This window comes from Protopterus annectens, chromosome 1.part2 (genome assembly GCF_019279795.1).
Source record: "Protopterus annectens isolate FY-2018-M chromosome 1.part2, PAN1.0, whole genome shotgun sequence".
Taxonomy (NCBI): Eukaryota; Metazoa; Chordata; order Ceratodontiformes; family Protopteridae; genus Protopterus; species Protopterus annectens.
Window position 1 is genome coordinate 1,181,272,303 of NC_056727.1, and position 16,411 is coordinate 1,181,288,713.

Sequence of the window (16,411 nt, forward strand, 5' to 3'; positions counted from 1 at the left end):
CAACATGAAGTCTGTGTTTATGTTAAAATTTTAACTATGAATACATGTTTAATTTAGATTGCTTTTTGCAGGCATACAGGTGTGAAATGAAGTGTGCTTGGGCTACAACAGTTTGTCTAGCACTTAGTGTAGATGAGTAAGGCTATAAGCAGTTAAAGAGCTGTTTCCTGTAGTATGTGGTTTGATTCCTTCAGCCTTCATTTGTCTTCTACGTGACTTTGCCAAGTTACTTCACAGTACAGTACTCCTGGCCTGCTCCTAAGAATAGACACGTGTGTTAGATGAGCTGTTTCAGACAGTTAGAAAATGTCTTACACATCTGTCTTTTGAATTCTCGTACCCTTCACATAGGTGTGAATTAGTACTTCATTATATTCTATATGAGTATGAATCTCAGCATATCTCTTGCAGTTTAATGGATTGCCAGATGTATTTTCACTAAATGTAAGTATAAAGGGAAGAGAAGCTTTCTGCTTTTCAGGCTAAATCTGTTTCCAGCGTGAGAGTGGTTTGTATTATTTTGTTTTCATTCATTTTGTCTAGAAAATGTCTCAATATTTTTTTCTATATAATCTGAAGTAAAAGCTTTGAATGAAATGCAACTGTCTGTTATAACTGTAAATGTAAAGAAAAAATAATATGTATACAATAACAGGCTTGATCAGTGTTCATGCTAATTGGGGAGAGACAGCCAAGTAATGGAATATTGATTTGGGTGGTGGGAGTCTGATTTATTAGACTGTATGGCCCCATTTGTCTATGATCCAGGTCTTTTGCCTTTGGAGGTTTAAGTTGCAACAATACAGCATTATTAGCCATTCTTCAACTAGGTCTGTCCTGTACTATGTGATGTCAGTTGGGATATCTATTCTTGAAAATAGAGAAGACACAGGGAGGTAAAAAATGTGACGTAGAAGTCCTGCAAGCATGTAAGACCCTCTCCTCCAAAATGAGTATGTTGTACGCAGTAATGTTTCTGATTTTTGTATGACTTGTGGGTTGTTGAGCAAGGCTGCTGCAGCATTTATATTGTCTTTTATTGTTTTGCTTTATTCGTTGCACTAAAGAATGAATTAATTCAGTAATACACCTGGATTGTATAGTATTGAGTAAACATGGTGCACTTTATTAATATATTTTTGCAGTGCCTTCTTTACAGCCTCCAGTAACTTCAAAAGGGTTAAACAATTTGGACCTGTGGCCCTTATAATCCTAGCCACGAGTTTAGCCATGTTTAGACAAGTCAGTATCCAAAGCCTCTGTCTAGCAGGGGCACAGGTGGAATCCCAGGGGTGTATGTTCTGTTTCCCAACCAGTTATCCAGGTTGCACTTAAAAAGGGATAATGAGGTACTCTGCTTGGTGTGGAGAGGGAGTCTATTCCACAGATGGGGGAGTCTGTGGGACACCAATCTGTCCTGCCAGCAAGTCCTATTGATATCACAGACGAGGTTGAGGTTGTGCATATGGGTTACTCGAATGGAGATGACTTGCGGATATGCAGCAGTTCCATAAAGGTGGGGTCTGAGATTACTTTGAGAGACAGAGCTTACATCTGAGGAGTCTGTATGAAACTGAGAAGAGGGACATGGCTTTTAGCCTATCTGTGTATGGTAGGTGTTTGAGGCACCAAATTCTTCTAATGAGGGACTTCTATGGTCTCTCCAGCTGCTGCATGTGCTTTGCTAGGTACATGTTGATGGGGGCATTGTATTCAATAATAGGCCTTATAAGGGAAGAATACAGGGATGTTATGACATCTTTGTCCCTGGATAAGATACCCTTACTTATGAGGTGGGCCATGAAGAAAGCTTTCTGTACAACGGAAGCAACATGGTGGTCAAAAGTCAGGTTGCTATCAACCTGAGTGTTGAAATCCCTCACTAATGATTGCGTACTTAAGACATTGCTATTAATGTGATAATATGTGGGGACATCACTCTCCCCAAAGGGGATGATGATGCATTTTTTGTCACTCAGACTGAGGATATGTTTCTGGCACCAGTCATTTGTTTGGGTGAGACCCTCTTGGAGGACGTCCACAATACTTGGGGAATTGATGACCACACCCAGCTTGCAGTCATCTACAAACTTGGTCAGCCATAGCCCACTGGTTTTGGCCTGCACCTCAGAGAAGTATATCCCAAATAACAGAGGCCCCAGGACTGATCCCTGGGGTATGCCACTCGTTACAGGTCTACTGCTTGAGGTGGCTTCCTCTATTTTGGTTTTAGGTGGGTTCTATCAGTGAGCCAGTTTACTACCCATCTGATAACATATGGATTGATGCCTAGTTGAAAGAGTTTATCTGTTATGCCTGCGTGGGGAATAGTGTTGAAGGCTTTGTCCAGGTTAAGGAAGGCAGTGTGCAACGTCTTCCCCTCATCTGTGGCTTTGGTGACTGTCTCAAAGACATCAATCAGACTTAACAGACATGATCACCCCTTAACAAAGTCAAACTGTGTGGGGTTGAGTGTTTGAAGGCTGCCAGTGTCCATGTTAATGAGGTCCATGATAATCCGTTCCATGGCCTTGCAGATCAGGCTAGTTAGGCTGATGGGTCTATAATTTCCTGGATTGATGGATGCTCCACCTTTGTGTAAAGGCATGACAGTGGCTGTCCTCCACTTGGCTGGGGCAAAGCCAGTACTCAGGCTTTGGTTGAATAGGGTGCATAATGGTGCTGCAAGTTCATGCCAGAGTTCATGTAGGATGCAACCTGGGATGTTATCGGGTCCCATGGAGGCTCTATATTTTGCCTTTGCGAGGGCAGTGATGACCTGTTCTCTATAGATAAGGGGTGGGAGATGGGTACTGTGGATGTCCTGATTTACCGATGGGGGGGCATTGGAGTGAAGGTTTGCTGAATCTGTCAGACAGTAGATTGGCTATATCTACAACATCTGTGTATGTCGTGTCCTTGACCACCAGTTCTGAACAGATCTAGGTGCTTCTTTTGAGATTGTGGACATATGTGAAGACGGCTTTCTTATTGTCTCTAGTAGATGTGGGCAATTTGGACTCAAAGTTGGCTTTAGAAGATTTCACTAGTGCTCTTATTTGCTTGCTCAGGCTAAGGAGAGATTGCTTCCAATTGGGCACCTGCTTGTTCTTGGTCCTGGACAGCAATTTTTTCATTTTGTTATATAGTTTATTTATTGCAGATGTCCACCAAATAGGTTTCCTCTTCCTTGCGAAGGATGATTTTGTCCTGTCAGGTATTTGTGTTTCCATACATCTATATAAATGCTCGTATTATACTCTGGTGTAGATTTGACAATGGTGCCAGCTCCTGCAGAGGGGGAGGGGGCTGTGAAGCCATTTATACAATCCCTCAGGAGGTTGTAATCAGCTCTGGAGAAGTTTTTTTGTTTGACCCTAGCTGGGGGGGGGGGGGTCAGGGAGATCTTGACTTCGAAAGTGACTGCCTTATGGTCGGATCTTTCCAGGGAAGATGATACTGTTGGGGAGCTTCAGTGGTTACTCATGTTGGTTAATACCAAGTCCAAGATATTATCACCTCTTGTGGGAGTATCAACTAGGTGTTCCAAGGCATTTGCATTGATAAAGTCGAGGAATCTCTGGGCATTTGTGTTCTGGCATGAGTAGTTTTTCCAGTGGGTAATTAAAGTCTCCCAGGATCAGGGTAAAGGGTTGAATCTTGATAGATTCGAAGAGGTCTAGATAGGTGGCGTGGGCATCTTGAGTCAAATTTGGGGGACTGAGCTATGATTTGAATAGGGGTCTTGTCAATGGTTAACTGCACCTGGAGTGTCTCCTGTCAGTCATACTGTTTGACCAGCCTGGAGGTGTGTGTGTCTTTAATATTTATTGAAACTCCACCTCCTTTGGCTTTGCTGCCTACAGTTTGGGGTTTGAATGTATGATGGGAGGATTAACGAGGTAAGGCTTGGGTGCTCTCCACAGCTTTGAATGAGGTTTCTGTGACTGCACAAATGTCAGCATCTTCCAGGGTTAAGAATGCTTGCAATGAGTGCAGTTTCATGTTTAGACTAATAGCGTTTAGCAACATGACGTTTAATTTGCATTTTGTTGAAATTTTTATGTTGGTAGTATCAACTTCATGACTTTTCCTAAAAAAGGCACTATGGGGGAGGCAAGGGGCTTTGCCAGAAGCCTGAAGCCCAAGTGAAACAGACGCAGGCCATCTCTAGCAAAGCATCATGGTCTGTCGAGCATATCTCTCCAGGCTGTCAGGTACTAGATCCCCCTGGAATGACACCAGAAACTAAGTCAATTGTTAAAGCCAATCATTTTCTGTTTGTACTGAGGCATCAGTCTGGGTGACATTAGAATGCTTCTTAAGGATAAGGACATACCTGCCTGGGACACGTATTCAGTGAGCTCAATCATGTCTCTCTTCATGAGTCCAGGGAGGTATGTCTCAAGTCATTCAGGCCAACATGGACTATAACAGAGTCATAACAATACCTGTTGTTGAGAGACTTGAGTGTGTGTGTGATATGGTGGATTCTGGCACCTGAAAAACAACTAACCATGACTTTCTACTTATCCAACCTGGTGAGAGGCACATCCGTACATCTCACAATGGAGTCGCCTATGACTAATATGTTGGGTTTATGGTTAGGCCTTAGTGATTGCGAGACACTGGTGTGTGGACTATGCATGGTATGTGGTGGGGAGGGTTGTGGAGTTTGTGTGTGTTTTTGCCTCTGAAGTCTCCTTTCTTTGGGTTTGTTTTTGTTGAGAACCTTTGCATATGTGGGTGTGTGTTGTATAGTTTTGGATGGTGTTTGAGGTGTAGTGATTGTGTTGACAAGCTTCTTAGTGCTAGATATACTGGCTTGTGAGGGAGAGAGCATAGACTCTAGCTTTTTTTATGTAATTGCATCTCTCACAAATTGTGTTCCTAGGTGGTAGTAGTAGATGATTGTCCATGTGCATTAGGCAGTTGCTATACTTTGTCAGGATGCTCATATCAACCAGGCTGGCAGGAGAAACCATAGGAAACTGTCCATCCATATTTGTCAGAATCTGAGGGAGAGAGACCAGGGATAGCTAAGGGGTATGCCTAAAGCACAAATGCTTAAACCAAAACTAAGAAGCTTAGATTAACACTTAAAATTTAAACAGGCTAAAATCAAGCAGTAATACATGCAGCAGAAAAGATGCAATTAAACACTTTAGAGAACAAGTACCAGAAAATGCAAGATGAAGTAACAGAGTAGGAGGAGGAAACACAAATACTGTAAAAGCAGCTGAGTAAAGTGTTTTCTTTCTTTTTATTATTATTAAAGTGGAAAGGGAGAAATGAGGAACAGAAGATAATTCAAGGTTAAGAAACTAAGGGGGTTGGCCTTCCCAAATGTTCTCTCTGTATTAGATAGAATGAGCTAATGAGACTGGACTAAGAATAGCATCCCAGATCAAATTTAAAGTAGGGGCGGGCAACTGCAAAGCCATCAAGTTTAAGAACAAGACAACAATAGGGAGGGAGGGTGGAAAACTATGCTGCAGCTACTAGCTACACTATTTTAGGCAGAAAACACTACAGAAATTTTTATCACTGCAGACAAACAGCAGTTTTGTGGAGTGAAGATCAGAACCGCTTGATCTTCAACATGCAGTATACAGTCATTGTTAAATATTACTGTGATATAGTCTTCTTTACAAGATCAGACTGTAAAGGATTTCAGCATTAAGTTAAAAACTGCTACTATGGCAGTTAGCACAAATTACTGAAGCTCTATCTTGTCAATGAGTTGTTTCCCCTGGCAAGGGTGAAAGATTTGAATCTTTCCACCTTTATATACCTACTGTGTGACATTGAACAAGTCACTTAACCAGACAGTGCTTTGGAGTAATTGGAAATTAGGGATAAGCTTTTTAATGGTCTCCAGGACTGCATGCCTAGTAAATTCAAATTTGCTGTCATCCTTTGCCAGCTATTACGTTGCTGATCTAGTTCACAAAATGTTTTAGCAATATCACCATCACAACAATTTATTAATGTTGTACATGCAATTTATTCAAGGTCAGCAGGCATTGTATTTGTAAATAAAGCACTGAAATGCAAAGTTGTTTGACAGCAGCAAACTCTGCATTAGTAAAAGTTCTCTTTAATGTGGAATTATGCAGATGACTTTTACTTTTGCAGAGATTGTGCATACTGATTTAACATATGTTATCAGGTGTTAATATTTCTTATGCTCTCAAAAATACTCTTCTATTTAAACTGTGCTACACGTCTGGATCTTATGGTATGATGCTAATGATCTTTATACAATTCCATTTAGTTCATTCAAAGCTATCTCTAAAGTGCATGTGATTTATTTATTTGTAACAGTAAAAGGTGAACACAGTGAACAAAGTGGCTACAACTGCTGGTGGGGTTTGGGGAGCTCACTGTGAATAACTGTACCTTATGTTTTGATCATCTGCTCATTTTTAAATGGTCGAGTTAAAGCTTAAAAACAATAAAAAGGTTAAGCATTTTTGTCCTATAAATAAAAGGACTTCTTTAGAACCTGTTAACATCAATTAACCTAGCCTTTTTACAGAAAATTTGAGGTAGGTCATATGTTGACATTTCATCCAATCACTGTAATTGATTTATCAGTTATGTAATATAGTAAAAAAATGTGTGACAATGTAATATGAAAAACATGAATGTGGAGGAACTTTAGCATTAATCCATGAAAATAAATATACAGTTTAAACAATTATAGTCATCGTAACCCCCCCCAAAAAAAAAACTTGAAATTACATCATGCGTTGAATAATATCTTCTTTATTAAAAGCAAGTCACAATGTGAATATATAAGAAATAAAAATGTTAATATTCTTAGCTGAAACATCTAGGACAGTGAATTAAAATTAAATTTAAAACTAGATGCTGGAAAATTTCCAGGACTAAATGAATATATTTCAATTACACCTGCACTAAGATGTAAGAATGTAAAATTATAAGAATATCTTTTACTACCTTTGTGAGTTTTATTTTTCAAAGACATCTTAAAACTTTTTATAATATTTTTAAAATAATGTTTATCATTCACCTATGGAACTAATGTTTTATTTTATGTGCTGAATCTTCGCAAAGATATATGGTACTCACTGGTTTTACTGTTCATTCATTTTTATTCACTGCCCCAGATGTTTCATCAAACATCAGCATACGGTCTACTTCAAATTTTCTATAAAAGCTAAGTTATTTGATATTAACAGGTTCTGGAGAAATCCTTTTATGTATAAGACAAAAGCACTTAACCTTTTATTGTTTGTAATCTTTAACTCAATCAGTTTATGCGATTTACTGTTTCTTATTGTACACAATAAACTTATGTTTGTATTTATTACACAGATGCTTGATTGGTTCTGTGAAAAGTTCTCTTAAAGAGAACACTATGTGAGCAAGATTTTTGGTGATTTCATGAGTGGTACTATTTGTTACTACACAGGCACACACCTACTTTTCAGGTTATCATTTTTAAATGGTCTTTAATCTGGATTTGCAGGACTAGAGTGCATATGCATATGAAGTAAGCTGGAATACATTGCCTACTATGTGTTTGCGTGAAACAAATTTCAGTTATGTGAGTTTGGTAATTACTGTTGTTATTTTTATTATTATTTTGACAGAAATCTGAGAAGGATGCAGTCAACAATGTAACTATAATTGCTAGGTTTGGGGATGTCTATGGATATAAATACAATAACCTGCCACAGGTCAGATGCAATTTCAATGAATGTGAGTGTCATATAGAGAGGAGTTTACTCTTGCTCATGCTAAGTCTGTTTTCAATATGAAACTGTTTTGTTTTGATTAGGAAATGGCTATCAGTGTTTGTGCTATAAAATTTGAAATAAATAAAAGTTTTAAATGACATCTATGTAGTCATTGTAAAAGTAAAGAAGAAAACAGTGTGCAGACTGACAGGTACGAACAATTTTTATGGTAAGTGGGAAGAGACAGCCAAGTAATGGAGCACTGGAATTACTGTGGTGGGGGGTCTGGTCCATTCCCTGCCCAGGGCCCCATTTTGCTATGATCTGGCTCCATACAGATGTCATATTGTTTGGCAAACTTAATGGATTTCTCTCTCTCTCTCTCTCTCTCTCTCTCTCTCTCTCTCTCTCTCTCCGTGCATTCTGGAGAATGCTTAGGTTCCTGTTAGGCAAGATATATGTATTGTGTCCAAACCTGAACAATAGCTAGCCCAGGCACACCCATACCACCCTTATTTTCTTAGGTGATGACTGTGATGACCATAACTGCATTATGGAACTTTATTTGGATCTAGCATCATACTTTATCTGGGCAGGAAGTTTACATGTCAGGTTGAGTTATTGGAACTAGTTGCCTTATATAGTGTATTAGACCTATAGATCATTTTATTTCTTGTTGTTATGCAATTTACCAGTCTTTTTTTTTTGTGTGTATCCAAGCCAAGATGAAACATCTTTTTTATTTTGGCAAAGATATTGAAGCACATAGTGACAGGACAATTCCTTAGAGATGCCTCTCAGGTTATTCAGTCATACAGTTTAGGGTTTAGGATGGTGTGCACAGACATTCATGCTGGGACTTACAGGTACCTTGTTGTTTAATGAAATGAAGATCTATACACTTAGAAAAGGGGTTAAACATCAGTGATTCATAGGCAAGTCCATGGCAAGGAATCCTAAACTAGAATTCTTCTAAATTCTGAAAGGCTGAAGAGTACCAAAAGCATGGGTTAAAGTACTATAATCTTTCCTTGTCTAAATACAAATGAAATGTTGAGGAAATAGAGCATTTGCCACAACAGCCTGATGAGGTAGGAAATTCAGAGGGGGAAAATCTGCTTGTAGCATTTATTATGCACAGTGACTCACTGTTCAATGGATAGAGTTTATAAGTGTTAAAGGTCTGTGGTGCAAGACATTCTCACCATGATGGCTCCCTTAGAAATTATGGAATGCATCCTTGTCCATAGGGATCAATCCTGAAACATTCTAATTTGGTATGTCTGTCACATTGTTGCCTGCTTGTCTTAGTATTTCTAGTATTTATATGGTAACACTAGGAACAAGTAGTGGAGTCTTGTCATTTAGTAAAACAAAACCACAAGCCACAGTTCACAAGGAAAAACTGTTTAACCACCTCTAGTGCCTCAGCATACAGCCTTCAAGGAGTAATAAGACTTCCACAAATCAAGCAGTATATATACAAAATCCAAGACAAATAAGTATACATGTACTACTTAGGGTGTAAATTATGTATGAAATGTCTATGTAATCTATTTTATGTGGATGAAAGTCAGAGGGCTTTTAAGTTAAGACACCAGGATCATATTAGGGACATAAAGTAGGAACATTTGGAAAGTCCCACAACTTTACATTTTAAAAAATACCACCAATGGGATTTTAATCTGTTGCAGGGTTGTATTTTGAAACAAGTAACTGCACAATTTGGGGAAAATATGACACTCAAGGATAAATTGTTGCATAAAGAGGCTATGTATAGTTTAAAATATAATACTTTGGTAGCTTGGGGGTTAAATACTGAATGCAACTGGAAGTATTTGATTAATTGAATGTTTTAATTGAATAATCATAATTATTTGTCTTAGATGCTGTATATATACTACTTGATTTGTGGAATTTTTAATACTCCTTGAAGGGTGTATGCCAAGGCTCTAGAGGTGAATAAATGTTTTTTCCTTGTGAACTGTGATTTCTGGCTTTGAATTATCCTGATTTGCTGTTTTTGTGTGGTCTGGCCATTTAGTAGCTTGCCTGAATATGTTTGACCTTCCAGTATTGTCACATACGGGCAGTAATGTTCAAAGCTCCCCATATTATCAAAGGAAGAAAATTCTGCCATTGAAGATGTAGAATTGGAAAGCTCCTGTCTGTGCTCATTATCCATATTGCCATATTGGCAGGTTACCCAAAAGGTGTCAACACCTCTTTTGTTATCTTTTTTACTATCTGATAAAGCAGGGTGGATTTCCAAAAGGAGACTCTTTTATTTTTGAGCAATGAAAATACTTCATTAAAAACTAATCAGTTTGACATACTGTGCAATCCCCATGCTTAGTGCACGTGTCACTTCAGCACTAATTGGTGATAGAATCATTTTATAATTATATATTTATAAAATACTAATCAACTAACCTCATATCAAATAATCAGTGCTTACATTCAAGTATCAATAACTTGACATTAAGCATTAAAATCTAAAAACACAATCAACTGTTCTGTCTAGTCTTTATCTCATGTTTGATTCATCATTGCCTATTAATCAAAGGAGACTTTTGTAGCTACCATTACATTTTTGAAACTATTGAAGCTGTTTTAAATGCAGCATTTTCTAGACAGAATTCATTTATAAATAATGAGTTAAAAACTCCTGCAAAAGTATTAACATCAAGCCTGGATGAGTTTAGCTTCCACTCCTGAGGTACTGCTGTCTTTTGTTAAATATCAGTAAACCCCATTGCATATTAAGACTGCAGAGCATGCTTTTGAAAACTTTGGCAGCTTTGAGGAAAAAAGTGATCTTTTATCACTTTTGTCATAAAAAAAAACAAGAATGCTTTTGAAATAATTCAATTTATGGCAATTTCCAAATTACTGTGTCCCTCCCAAAGTTTTGTACATAGATTAATCATTAATATCAAAGCCTTTGGCGAGGATCACTTGAATCATGTTCTCCTACTACCCACTAAATTTCTTAATGGGAACAGGCAGGGATGCCCGCTCTCCCTTTACCACTTTAGAACCAGTTTTGGATAGCCTAAGAATGAGCCCTGATATTCCTGGGGTTCACTTGATAGGAGTTTATTTATTCTCTTGGCTTATGCAGTGATGCTTTTTCCTTGTTAGTGATCTGGAGAATTCTGCAAACAGTTTGCAAAGGGAACAGCACTTTATAAAAAGTACAATAATTATAAACGTAATGGTAACATAAATCAGTGCTTAACTTTTATTGGGGAAATGATAACTGGTTGTTGAGAGAGGCATGGAATGGACATCTATTAAATTCAACTAGCTGTGCCTGTAGGTCATAAATACACCTAAAACATTACTAAAAGTTAATCTGAATAAAGTTAGTAACAAAGTGCATTCAAATTTCAAAAGGTGAAGCAGCTAGCTTTACCTTTTGGAGGAGGGTTAACATTCTGAAGAGGAATTGTTTTTTTTTTTCAGTAAAAGTGGTTGTAGTGTACTTACTATAGATGAATCCAATACAGTATGATACCTTTACAATTGGGAAACTGGTTGTGGGGTGACTTGAGTTTTTGGGATCTGTTATATTATGACTGGAGCCATTCCCTTCTTATTGCTATGTGCTTGAAGTATGGAAAAATATCACTTTCCTACATGGATTTCAGTCAAACAGATTTTGTTGCTATACAAATGCAAGTGCCTCACTTTGAAAGTAAGTATTTCAGTAATGCTATTCAGATTTCTCCACTGGGATGGAGATAGCAAATTTGCAGAGTTTATGGCAGAAGAATAATCTTCAAGCTTGCTGAGTTAGGGAACAATCAGTACTGGCGAGCACTCACTTTAATACAGGAGAGGCTGTGCTAAGTAGACCCACATGGCTGAATACTGGTCATGGCCTAACTGCTTGCCTTCTGCATGAAAGTAGTGCAGTTAAAAGGTTGCAGCTTCACTGGACATTTTTGTTCCTTTGTATCTTCTTCATGATAATATCAGTTCACTTAAATTGTAACAGCCTCCAAATATAATTCATGGCATTTTGACCCCCCTTGGCCATTACTAGTACAAAGTGAGCTGTTTTGATTGAGATTAGTGGATGGTAGTGGGCTACAACTTTGTATCTTAAGCTGTACTTGTTTCATATACAAAAGCCAAACAGATTTTTTACAGGGAGCTGGAGCGTGGAAACATTTTTGAAGACATCCTTTATGCTAGGGAGGTGGAAGTATAGGACACAGCTACCACTAAATTAAAAGTGGTCAGACACAGATTAAACACAATTTCTGTCATGCACTCTTGTAGATAATAAATTTATTCATAGCTGTTAAGATATTCTTAACCAGTGGACCAGATGGGATAACTGAAAGGCTGACCTCCACCACGTTGTGGAATTGGCATCAGCTGACGCCATTTTGAGAATCCATTTTGTATGAGATTGAAGTGTCTTTGAGCATTGGTAAACCTTGCAGCATCAAAGTCCGTATTTCACATGTATTACCTATCAATTTGACATGCAAGTGGAAGAACTTTGATTTTTCTTTATTGCTATCATCATGTTTATTAATATTAAAATGACAACTTGGAAAACAAAAACTTTGTTCCAACTTCTGAAGGCTCATTATCATAGGCTGATATCGCAATATGTAAATAATGTGAAAACATACAAACTTCCTGGAATAATGTTATGACATAATCAGTGTTATAGCCAGATGGCGTATATGAATTCATTTGAGATGCATATACACACCCTTAAAGTGGCTAGCCTTTTGGCCCTTCTGTTCTGTTTCCATATTTGCTCCTTTCTAAACACTACTGACTATCCACATGAGGCAGGGAGGGTGGGAGACTATACTGGTGCACTTGGGTTTAATGTTTGTTCTTGCCCTTTTTGGATTTGTACTATTTATTCTGCCCAAAGTGGCCTTTGCACACACTCGGCCTTGTAGGATAGTCATATGTAGCCCTCTCTTAGATTTTACTGTGGATCATTTTTATACTGACATTTTTAAGAGCTTTGTTTATGCTTCCTGTGTCATTTCAAATTGCTTTACTGCAAGTTAGATAAACTATTTTTAATCATGAAACATAGCGTGAATATACAAGAAAAACAACAACAAAAAATGCAATCTTATATGAGCCTTGCTGTACTCACAAGTTATGGGTTTTATCACCCCATGCACCCCTAAATTACACACACACACACACACACACACACACACACACACACACACACACACACACACACAGACACCAACTTAACAGCCATATAGTAGTGGAAAAAGTGAACATCTCAAAATAGTGGCATAGTTTTACTACACAATGTAAGTCCAGGCATTTCAGACCAACTACAATAAAACAAATATGAAGAAAATATACTCAATGAAAGTACACTTTTCTGGATATAGCATAACAATTTAAGGGTTTGTTTTATTTCTTTCTTTTGTATATTTTGGTATCTATTTAGGGATCTGTGACTACTGAACCATCTTTATTTTTGCTTGTTTGTGAAAATATGCTATATTTAATTGCATTTGGTTTAGAGTTGTGTGCTCTCTCCATTTTATTATAATAACACTGCACATATATTGCTTTTCTTTTATTTATTTTTTCATATGTCATTATAATTCCTTGTAATGAAAATTTTAACAAACCATATTAAGTTGCACAAATGTAAAAAGGTGGTACCTACCTATGAACCTAAGAAAAATCCTAGGCTATAGTAATACTGGTGCGGACAGTATCTAAGAAAGATTCCTTTGTGTATGATACAGTGTCTAACCACTGTAGCACATTACTATCTTGTCAGGAAAATGAGCTTTTTCAGAACTTTGGAAAATAGCTAATTTAATATACCTACTAATGCAAATATTTAAATCTTAGACTGATGCATACACAGCTTGAAAAGGCAGCTCAGTGACCACCAGCAGGAATTTAGGAAAGACCATGACTTCACAAGTTTGCAGTTAGCTTTTAATGACTGCATATATAGACCCATGGATAATGGGAGTCTTACTACTGCTGTGATTTTCAGTCTCTCTAAAATCTGACTCAGTCAGCTGTGCAAGACCTTGAACTTAGCTGTGACTCCATACCCTGAGTCCCTCTATGTTATGCTAGTTTTCTGGCTGCCTAACAATGGGCATTCTTAGATTTCCATTAGGCATGGCTGATCTCTACTCCATTCAGTGAGATTATGGATTTCCCAAGGAGCTGCTCATGGTCCTGTAATATTTATCCTTTTCCGCGGTGGTGGTGCGGCGGTAGCGTTGTTGCCTCACAGATGCTGACCGGTTCGACTCTCAGCTAGAGCGTCTTCTGCGTGGAGACATGCGTGAACTGGCATACCTTCGTTGAAGGTTGTGCATTAGGGCTGGCAACTCAGCACGTAAAAATCAACTGCCAATCATTAGCGGACCAGAGTTCCACTGTGGTGACCCCTAACCGGGAAAAGCCGAAAGACACAACAACAACAAGTCTTTGAGAATAACTATTTGTTGTACTATAGGTCTCTTGTACTCTGGCTGTAGTATTTATCCTTTTTCACAAGTCCTTGAGAATAACTATTTGTAGTACTATAGGTATCCTATACTCTGGATGGAGTATTTATCTGGATTAACAGCAAACCCTTGGTAGTGGTGCTGCGGTAGCGTTGTCACCTCACAGTAAGACGCTGTCCAGTTCGATTCTCAGCTAGAGCATCTTCTGCGTGGAGACATGCGTGAATGGGCGTACCTTCGTTGAAGGTTGTGCGTCAGGGCTGGTAACTCGGTACATAAAAATCAACTACCGATCATTAGTGGACCGGAGTTCCACTGTGGCGACCCCTAACTGGGAAAAGCGGAACAACAAAACAACAGCAACTGTCAATTTCAGGTCTAAACAACACTTTCAATAATTCAGCGCAATTTTGCCTAAGTCTGTTTTAACTTGATATGACAATCAGCTTAGCCAAGACTAAATCACTGTTATTTGGCATGCAGATATACCTCAGCTTGGTCAGAGATGAAAAGCACATACTGAGACAAAATGGAGTAAGCTTCAAATTACACAGCTGCATAAAGTATTTCCTTTGTCAGTCCTGATGTATACATCATTACTCATATTCGTAAGACTGTGCAGCAAATTCTCTCAGCTGTCCAACTGCTTCAGAGATGGAAACTTTCTGTCAAAAGAACCATTACAAACCATTAATAATGGAGTTTTTCCTTCTTCTTCTTCCTGAATTATGTACTTTCCATCATAGCCAGTAGTTCTAAATGCAGTTGTAAATATTGCAAATAACTTGAATCTTGCAGATTCCTGACTGGTACTGAAAAATCATTGTGTCAAGTGAAGACACCTTGCTAATTCCATATAATTCTATATCATGCGCATCCAAGCCCCTCACAATCAGGGGACCACTGGCATTGAAATCCTACTCTCCTACTGTATTAATGAACTAACAAAACTGCATTAATTCATAGTGCGCCTAAAATCTTTCTGCTATAAAACCTTCAGTGTCAGGACATTGAGAATACAAATACTGAACAAAAATGTCCTAAAGCACCAAACACCAAAATGGCAAAACTTCCAATCGCAAGTAATTTGTTTTCATGGGAAAACCACAGTTCACCCCTCCCCAAACCCACCAAACTTCTGTATACACCAGCTCCATGGTAGTACAAAATATCATAAAGGGAGAAGTTTCTCACAACAAATGAATCACTGGCAATGCACTCTTAGAAATCACACCAGCAGTGATTTATTATAGATAACAGTCATCTGTATTCTGTTCATATGTGTTTTATGACTTGGGCAAATGACAAATGAGCAGATATATGTCATTTATTTGTAGTTAAATGCAGCAGTATCAAAAGAAAACATAAGCATAAAATGTTGGTTTATTTACCCAAGTCATCCATTTCAAGTTGGTAGAGCTAATAATAAAAGTACCAGGAGGAACTCTCAGTGGTTGGCCATAAGAATGTGACAGTATTATGTCTTTGTATATTTTGTTGGTATCTTTTTTAGTTTAATACTGCTATTTATGTTCCTAAAAGTGGTGGTATGAATAGCATTGCTGCCATACACCAAAAGGTTCCCTGGTTTGATTCTTGCCAGGGATATCTTCTGTGCAGAGGCTGCATGTCCTTCATGTGTTCAAGTAGGTTTCCTGCAGGTGCTCCAGTTTCCTCCCATATTCCTAAGACATGCAGTTGGACTGGACACTCTAAATTGGCCATAGGTATGAGTGAGCATGTGAGTGTGTGGTATGCAAGAATTGCTGTGGCAGGGCTAGTCACACGGTGGTGTAACCCTTGCTCTAGATGATTGTCACTGGTGAAGCTACACCCTGGCCTCATGGGGAAAAGGGATTATGGATGGATAGGTGGTGGTCTGTTCCAAGAGTTCTTGCTTTTTATCACTAGCATATGAATATGATGAGCCCAAATTAATTCAAAGTTCAACTACTTGTAACATAAACATCAACAGCACTTTAGTGTAGTGTCATAATACCATGCACATGCAAAGGAAAACACCTTTTTGCACTATTAGTTATGCCGTTTTCCAAGGGAAGGCAGAAAGGAAACCTGCACAACAATGTTACTATCAAGTTACTTATGCTACAAATCTCAAAGCTGAAGAATAACACAATTATATGTTACATTTATGTATAAATGGCTTTCCATAATGTATGGTTTCCAATACTTATGAAAATACATAGCAAGTATGAC